Genomic DNA, 9,346 nt, shown 5'->3' on the forward strand with positions numbered 1-9,346 from the left:
TTGTATCAGTGTTGGCCATCTATCAAATGCTAATGTTTTAGTCATTGTTCATGGTTGGTTTAGTGTATTTCTACTGGGCTGTGGCTCACCCTATATGGGAATATCATTTTCAGGTGCAGGAAGCATGCCACCTCCAAGGACATAGCTTGGGAGGCTAGAGGCGGACTTAATGTTGTCGTTTTACTTTTTGGTGTATTACATGTAAATACAAGCCAAGGGCTTAATGTGTATGAGTTAGTACTCTTTTGTTGTAACCAAGTGTTAACTTGGAAAGCTGTAAGCCCGTAGGGCATTTTGTTTTGATGTTAACATGTAATACTAATGTAATGGAACTCTAATGTATAAAAGAATGTGGTTAGTTTATATGTAAATGCATGTCTTATCTGATGGGTTTAATGTTGTTATTTCGAGGGCGTTACAACTTGGTATCAGAGCGTACCGGGTTCGAATACTTTGGGTACGTGGGAAGTGATTAGGATCACAATGGGTTTGTCTCGCTTGATAGAGACCTAGATGTAGTATCATATGCTATGTGCTTACTTGATAACATGCTTATGTGACTATGTGGGTATGGGATTTAATTTCTAGGATGTTGATTGGATCCTTGGGTTTCTGGGAGTCTTGTTGGAAAAGCACTTGATCAATGCTGTTTCTAACCGGAACTCTTGTAACGCCTCAGGACTATCATTATCCGGAAATGAAATTCGTAAGTGCTTATGTGTTTATGTGCTTATGTGGAGTGAATTACAGTTGTCCATGTATTAGGACGTGAGTGTTTAGTTTCGGCACATTTGTGAATGTGCTAATGTTCTGTGTTACCTTTATTAGGATGTCAGGACGAGGAAGAGGTGCTAGGCGTGGTAGACCTGCGAGGCAGGAAGTACCGTTACAGGGTGAGATTCCGGCAGTGCAGGAGGGAGTTGGTCAGGCCAATGTGGCCGAGCCAGTGGGTCAGCAGGCCATGGGTGCCTTGGCCAGAGAGATAGCAGGAGCCTTGGGTATTCTTAGAGCTGGGAATCAGGCCGCAGAGGCAGGGCCTTCTTTCTTGAAGAGGGAGTTCTTCTGGTCTAATCCGGATGAGTTTATCGGGGATCCGAAGGAGCCACTGAAGGCTGATGAGTGGCTAGAGCAAATGAGTAAGACATTCGAGATGCTTGGCATCGAGGACGGAGCACTGAAAGTGACCTTGGCATCCTTCCAACTGAAGGGAGATGCGGGTCAATGGTGGAAGTACGAGAAGACTCGTGTTGGTGGTACTTGGGAGGCGTTTATAAATGCTTTTCAGGAGAGGTTTTTGTCTGCAGCAGCTAGGGAGAAGCTGAGGGATCAGTTTAGCCGGCTTAATCAGCAGGGCTTGTCAGTGGCCGAGTTTGAGGCTACCTTTACTAGTTTGTCCAGGTTTGCACCTGAACTGGTGGCGTCTGAGGAACGCCGTTGCTATGAGTTTGAGCGGAAGTTGAGGCGGGGCCTCAAGTTGAGGGTTGGTGGGTCTTATATCCGGGAATATAGACACCTAGTGGACACTGCAGCTCATATGGAGCTCATGATGCAGGAGGAGGATGAGGGGTAGAGGGGCTCTAGGAGGAGCCAAGATGGTCAGGGTGATGGCAAGAGGCAGATGGGTTCTAATCTTCAGCAGTCGCAGAGTGGTGTTGCTAGATCGACCTTCCCAGTGCCGAGTGCAGGCTCCGGGAGAGGTGGTCAGGGGGAATTCACCTGTTGCAAGTGTGGCCAGCTGGGTCACAAGGTTTCTGTTTGCCCGCAGAAGGGTGGGGGTCAGAGAGCTGCTTCTTCTTCAGCTAGACCGCAGAGTCAGAGTTCGGGCAGGGGGCAGCCCTTGTCTTGTTATCAGTGTGGACAGTCTGGGCACCTGAAGAGGTTTTGCCCGCAGTTGAGTGCCACTTCGGGAGCGTCTGGTTCTAGGCAGACGCAGGGTTTTCGGCCAGCTCAGTCTGTGCAGGCCTCGAGGGCCAATCCGGGAGCTTCGTCATCCCAGTTTGTGCAGCAGTCTTTTGCTCCGAGAGGTGAGCAGGTAGACCAGGGGCCTACGGGGCGCGTGTATGCTGTTACCGCGCAGGATTTAGTACCAGCACCATCAGTAGTGAGAGGTACTTTTCTGTTTTGCAACTCGGTTGCTAATGTGTTGATAGACACGGGTGCATCTCATTCTTTTGTATCTGCTGCATTTGCATCGGTTTTGGAATTGGAGTTAGCACAGTTAGCATCTCCTATTTGTGTGGTATCGCCTTTGGGTGCTGAGTTGATCTTGAAACAGGGTGTTAGAGGATGTGATATAGAGGTCGCCGACTATAGGCTTCCTTTTCCGTTTGTTGTCATGCCTATGAAGGGTTTTGATGTTATTTTGGGTATGGACTGGCTATCGTCATACCGGGCTGTTATTGATTGCTACCGCCAGAGGGTCACGTTATGTACCTTGAGCGGGGAGTGGTTTCATTTCTTGGGAGACCGGGTTGGTAGTATTTTGCCACCGGGGTATGATTCGCGAGGGCGAAGTGAGCTTAGTGGTCTACTTGCTAGCTTTGAGGGTAGTGAGTGTGATGAGACACAGATTGTGTTGCCGAGGGTGGTTTGTGAGTATTCGGATGTCTTTCCCGAAGATCTTGTTAGTTTGCCACCTTACCGAGAGATAGAGTTCTCTATTGATTTAGTGCCCGGCACGGCGCCGATTTCTATGGCACCTTACCGTTTTGCTCCAGCAGAGTTAGTTGAGTTGAAAGTTCAGCTCCAGGAATTGCTTGATAAGGGTTTTGTTCGCCCTAGTGTTTCGCCGTGGGGAGCGCCGACCCTCTTTGTTAAAAAGAAAGATGGTGCCTTGAGATTGTGTATTGACTACCGAAAGTTGAATCGGGCTACGGTTAAGAATAAATATCCTATGCCCCGTATAGATGATTTGTTTGACCAGTTGAAGGGTTCCCGTTGTTTCTCTAAGATAGACTTGAGATCGGGTTACCACCAGTTGAGGGTCAGGGAGGAGGACATTCCTAAGACGGCTTTCCGTACGCGGTATGGCCATTACGAGTTTTTGGTGATGCCATTCGGGCTTACCAATGCACCGGCAGTCTTTATGGACTTGATGAACCGGATTTTCCGGGAGTTCTTAGACCGATTTGTGGTCGTCTTTGTGGACGACATCCTTATCTATTCGCCTTCAGAAGAGGAGCACGAGGAACACTTGAGAGTGGTGCTTGAGTTGCTTAGAGCCCATAGGCTGTATGCCAAGTTTGGGAAGTGTGAGTTCTGGCTGAGGGAAGTCAAATTCTTAGGCCACGTGGTATCCGGGGAAGGGGTGTCTGTTGATACATCCAAGGTTGAGGCAGTGCAGAGTTGGGCATAACCTAAGAGTGTGTTTGAGATCCGCAGTTTTCTGGGATTGGCTGGGTATTACCGTCGGTTTGTGAAAGATTTCTCCAGGTTAGCGTCACCGTTGACTAGACTGACTCGGAAGGGAGTCAAGTTTGTGTGGAGTGAGACTTGTGAAAAGTCGTTCCAAGAGTTGAAAGTTAGATTGACCACCGCTCCGGTGTTGATTATTCCGGAGAGAGGGTTGGGTTATGCGGTTTATTGTGACGCCTCACGAGAGGGCTTGGGTTGTGTATTGATGCAAGAGGGGAAAGTGATAGCTTATGGCTCACGTCAGTTGAAAATACACGAGAAGAATTACCCCACACACGACCTAGAGTTAGCAGCAGTGATCTTTGCCTTGAAAATCTGGAGGCACTACCTTTATGGTGAGAGGTTCGAGGTATTCTCGGACCACAAGAGTTTGAAGTATCTGTTTACACAGAGAGACTTGAATTTGAGGCAGAGGAGGTGGATGGAGTTCATCGAGGATTATGATTTTGAGTTGCACTATCATCCGGGAAAGGCCAATGTTGTGGCCGATGCCCTTAGTAGGAAGACCATTAGTGATGTAGCTTGTATAGCCATCCGGGAATGGGAGATGTTGGGAGTACTTGGCGAGTTTGATTTGCTACTGGGCGAATCTGTTAAGGCTGCGGCCTTGTTTTCTGTTGTTGTGCAGCCTACACTTGTGACTAGAGTGTTAGAGGCACAGAGAGGTGACCTTGAGGTAGGAACCCTCCGAGAGAAGATCTCCAGTGGGAAGGTGGAGAAGGGTTTGACGGTGTATCCCGACCTGAGTGTGAGATACCGAGACCGTTTGTTTGTACCGGAGTCTTGTCGAGAGGAAGTACTCCGAGAGTTTCACCATTCGCGCCTTGCGGTGCATCCGGGAGGTATGAAGAGAGATGTGGCGGTTTTTGTATCAAAGTGCCTTACTTGCCAGCAAGTGAAGGCCGAGCATCAGAGGCCAGCGGGTTTGTTGCAACCCTTGCCTATTGCCGAGTGGAAGTGGGAGCATATCACTATGGATTTCGTTGTAGGTCTTCCGAGGACGCAGCGGGGTAGTGATGCTATTTGGGTGGTTGTAGACCGGTTGACTAAGTTGGCGTACTTTATTCCTATGCGCGTGAGAGATTCGGTGGATCATCTTGCCGATTTGTATGTTCGGGACGTAGTGAGATTGCACGGGGTCCCAGTGACGATTGTCTCAGATAGAGATCTTCGTTTTACTGCTAGGTTGTGGCAGAGTTTGCAGAGTGCCTTGGGCACTAAGTTGACCTTTAGTACGGCCTATCATCCTCAGACTGACGGGCAGTCCAAGCGTACTATTCAGATCCTCGAGGACATGCTTCGGGGTTGTGTCCTGGATTTCAGTGGGACGTGGGAGAGGCACTTGCCCTTGGTAGAGTTTGCCTACAATAACAGTTTTCAGTCTAGCATCGGTATGGCACCGTTTGAGGCCTTGTATGGCCGACCGTGTAGGTCTCCAGTTTGTTGGGCCGAGGTGGGTGATGCACCTTTGTTGGGTCCGGAGTTGGTTAGGGAGATGACGGAGAAAGTTGAGCTTATCCGTAGAAGGCTTGTTACAGCCCAGAGTCGGCAGAAATCTTATGCTGACCGTAGGAGGAGGCCTTTGGCGTTTGGGGTAGGTGATCATGTCTTTCTGAAGATATCACCTAGGCGAGGCTTGATGAGGTTTGGGAAGAGTGGGAAGTTATCCCCTCGGTTTATTGGTCATTTTGAGATCCTTGAGAGGATTGGTGAGGTTGCTTATCGGTTAGCTTTACCGCCGCAGTTGTCCGGAGTACATGACGTATTTCATGTGAGTATGCTTCGGAAGTATGAGCCAGATCCATCACATGTGTTGGATTGGACCGATTTAGAGGTAGATGAGGATGCCTCGTATGAGGAGAGACCGGTTCGGGTCTTGGATAGGCGGGATCAGGTCCTGCGTGGCAAGACCATTCCTTTGGTGAAAGTCTTGTGGAAACATCACGGAGTGGAGGAAGCCACTTGGGAACGTGAGTTGGAAGTCCGAGAGAAATATCCGGACTTGTTTGTTGATATGTGATCTTGTATTTAAATTTTGCATTTTGTTGAACTTAAGAGCTTTTATAAATGTCTTAAGTTGTGAAACATTGAAAATGTTTGGTTTATTGGAAGTATGTTTTGGGAACTTGCCTCATATGGAAGTTGAATGTAACATTATATATGTTGATTGTATGGTTGAAATTGGAAAGTTAATGCATAATGCTAATGCATGTTGAAAGTACATATGTTGTTTACATATTGTGATATGCCTCTTGTTAAAGGAGGGGGGTGACCGGTAATGGGTCGGATTGTTGAATGTTGTAGTGTAACATTGTTTAAAATGGAGAAAAACTTGTTTTTGAAACTTGTGCTTAATTTCGGGGACGAAATTCTTTAAGGGGGGGAGGTTATAGCGATCCCGGGTTTACCCTTGTTGTACAGTGATCCGGACATGTGTCCGTGGATGTTGGTAGTGGTTTGTTATCTTGTTTGCATCCTTTTTACTTCTTATTGAGTTATAGGATGTGTTGGGCAGGTTTGTTACAGGTTGGTTGTGTTTGGGAGCCTAGTGTTGCTGCCCAGATTTTTGGTCCTTCGCTCGAGCGAGGAGTTGGTCGCTCGAGCGAGAGTGAGGTTCGTGTCTGGTGGGTCGAGCCAGGGTGGCTTCGCTCGAGCGAGTGTTGCGTCTGGTTCTAGACCTGAGAGTTGCCTTTCTTGGCTCGAGCGAGCTTCCTTCGCTCGAGCGGTCTGGGTTTTTCTTCGCTCGATCGAGAACTTCTTGGCTCGAGCGAGAGTTTCTGTGTCTGGTCGCTCGAGCGACAAAGGCTTCGCTCGAGCGAGAGTGTTTTTATCAGCGGACAGTAGCGTTTTTGAACTTAACTTTTTCACTTTCTTTTTCTTCTAAAAGCTAGATTCGAGACCCTCTCTCTCTACACTTGCACTCTCTCTAAGATTTGATCTCCCTAGGGTGTGAATCTAGCCTAGGGCCTTTGTTAAAAAGATAGAGGGCAGTGAGAGCTTTGTTTTAATCTGAAAAAGTTTGGATTTGGAGCACGTTGGTCTTCGAGTCTTCATCTCCTTTTTGGCTTAAACTTCGAGGTAGGGATATCCTACTCCTCTCTATGGATTTTGTCTTTAAATTTTGGTATTTTGAGATGTTGGGGTTGGTTTGGTAATTTGGTGAAAGTTTGGGGGCTTTTGTATAATTTTACAAAAGTTGGGGTTTTATTCATAATAAACCCAGATGCATGTTTGGCATAGAGAAATGGAATGAATGTTAAATCATTGATGAAAATGGGACCTAAGGGTTGAAATGTTAATTATGGGAATTGACCTAATTACATTGTTTAATTAATTGGGATAATTAACTGAGAAGAATGAGGAAATGAAATGTTGATTGAATATCCATTGTGCATTTATTTTCTGTTTAGAAATAACTGCTTTGGGCTATCGGTGGAGGATAGTCGTGATTGTTGTAGACAATGCATGATGATTAGGCAAACTGAAACTAATCAATGAAATGTGTCATGGAACTTGACGGTTGATTGAATACATTAACTATATGTATTGAGTGATGGTATATAGAACCTATGTGTTTGTATACGTTATGTGTAGAGGAGGAGATGGGGGATGTACTCCGCGGTTTAGGGGAAGATAGGGGATGTACCTCTAAACCGGATAGTGTTGGGAGAAGATAGGGGATGAACTCCGTAGATACAGCTCATATGCTTGTCTAGAAGTGAAGATAGAGCTTACATGCTTATCTTTGTGAAGTGTGGATATAGCTTATATGCTTATCTGTGGATATTGTGGTTATACATATCTGTTGTAGAATGTGGATATAACTTATATGCTTATCTGTGAATGTGGATATTGTTGTTATACATATCTGTTGAGAATGTGGATAGAGTTTATATGCCTATCTGTTGAAAAAGGAAAAATGAAAGGTAACTTGGACTCATAAGTCGTATGACATAAATATGTGATTTATGTGATTGTATCAGTGTTGGCCATCTATCAAATGCTAATGTTTTAGTCATTGTTCATGGTTGGTTTAGTGTATTTCTACTGGGCTGTGGCTCACCTTATATGGGAATATCATTTTCAGGTGCAGGAAGCATGCCACCTCCAAGGACATAGCTTGGGAGGCTAGAGGCGGACTTAATGTTGTCGTTTTACTTTTTGGTGTATTACATGTAAATACAAGCCAAGGGCTTAATGTGTATGAGTTAGTACTCTTTTGTTGTAACCAAGTGTTAACTTGGAAAGCTGTAAGCCCGTAGGGCATTTTGTTTTGATGTTAACATGTAATACTAATGTAATGGAACTCTAATGTATAAAAGAATGTGGTTAGTTTATATGTAAATGCATGTCTTATCTGATGGGTTTAATGTTGTTATTTCGAGGGCGTTACAGGGAAAATGAAAAGGTTTGCTTGGAATGGAAAGAGGTGACAGATTGTAATGATTCAAGTTTCTCGAGAGACGTGTAATGACTGATGTTAGGTGACGTTTAATGGGGCGTCGTGTGTCAATTACTGGACCTATTAGGAACCAATGAAGAGGTGACACGTCATGATGTTGGTATGACAGTTGAGTTTATTTTGAGACGACAAATTTCGAATCTTGATGTTCTTGAATTAACAAGTCACGATCTCGGCTAGTAGTACGATCTCGGTTAAGATGTTAATCTTGGATGAAAGAACATGTTGGTTCTTGATTTTTGATAAGTGGACGTCCTTGTTTCATGAAGCTGATAAGTCATGATCTCAGTTGGATGAGTATCTCTAGTATGTTGTTTAGCTGACATGTTGGAAGATCAGACGATATAGGTTCCATCACCTTAGGTTGCCGAGGTAATAGAACCTAGGAGGCAGTTGTGGGGACATATTTTTTGGGTTGCCCACGTGGCCAAGGTTGTTAGCCAAGGTGCCACATGGATGGACCAAGTCGCCGATATATAATGTGATCATATTTGAATCCGAGATATTCGGATAGAGGACAAGAGTCCTAGATGACATCAAGCTACCTATTTGGATAAAGATGAGACTCTTGAGAAAGTTCATCTTAATCCGAATAGTGTAAGTTGTGATAGATGTTATCCTTGTAAAGAATAAAGTCCCATTAAGGTTGGTTTAATCTATTCTGCCGCGTACTCTCCAACTAAGTTTCCTGTTTGGTTGTATGGTCGAAAATCAGCACCCACAGTATTAATTATGATATTTTTAAAGAGATAATTTTTTTATATGCCTTGTTTTCATAATACAGAATTCTTTTAACTACTACTATATAGTGTGATAAAATAAAATAAAGATAAAAACTATCTTGTATTATTATTATTTTTAACTGGTTCTAATATGGTGACAAGAACCCTACCAACATTGACAAAGGTACTGTTGGAAAAATTCTAGTTGCAAAATATTTTTATTTGATTTAATTTTGAAAAAAAATATTTTGAATTTAATTATAAATTATTTTAACTAAAATAAATATAAATGCATATTTTAAATTTTAAATATTATTTTATCTTCCAAAAAAAAAAAAAATAATTAGTGTTTATTTTTTTATTAAAAAAAATCATCAAACTAAATTTTAACTTTTTTAGAAAAACATATTCAAAAAACTAATATAAATTAAAATACACTTGAAGTATAAGTTAGTTAGCACCTTTGAAACATGTCCAATATACAGTTTGATAACATCCATTTGAAGTATAAGTTACTACCAATAAGAAACATGTCTCAACTGAAAATAATATAAAACATTAAAGTTAAAGGAAAGTGAAGATATATATAAAACTAAGTGAGGAGAAGGGTGGATAGCAAAAGGGGTATTTCCCATTATAAATATTAAAAAAATTAGCTAAGATAACTTTTAATGTTATGTTATTTTCTATATAAATTGATATAAATATATTTATTTAATTCCTTATTAACAATGGTATGCACAATGGT

This window comes from Camellia sinensis, chromosome 10 (assembly GCF_055761805.1).
Source record: "Camellia sinensis isolate YWXY chromosome 10, ASM5576180v1, whole genome shotgun sequence".
Taxonomy (NCBI): domain Eukaryota; kingdom Viridiplantae; phylum Streptophyta; class Magnoliopsida; order Ericales; family Theaceae; genus Camellia; species Camellia sinensis.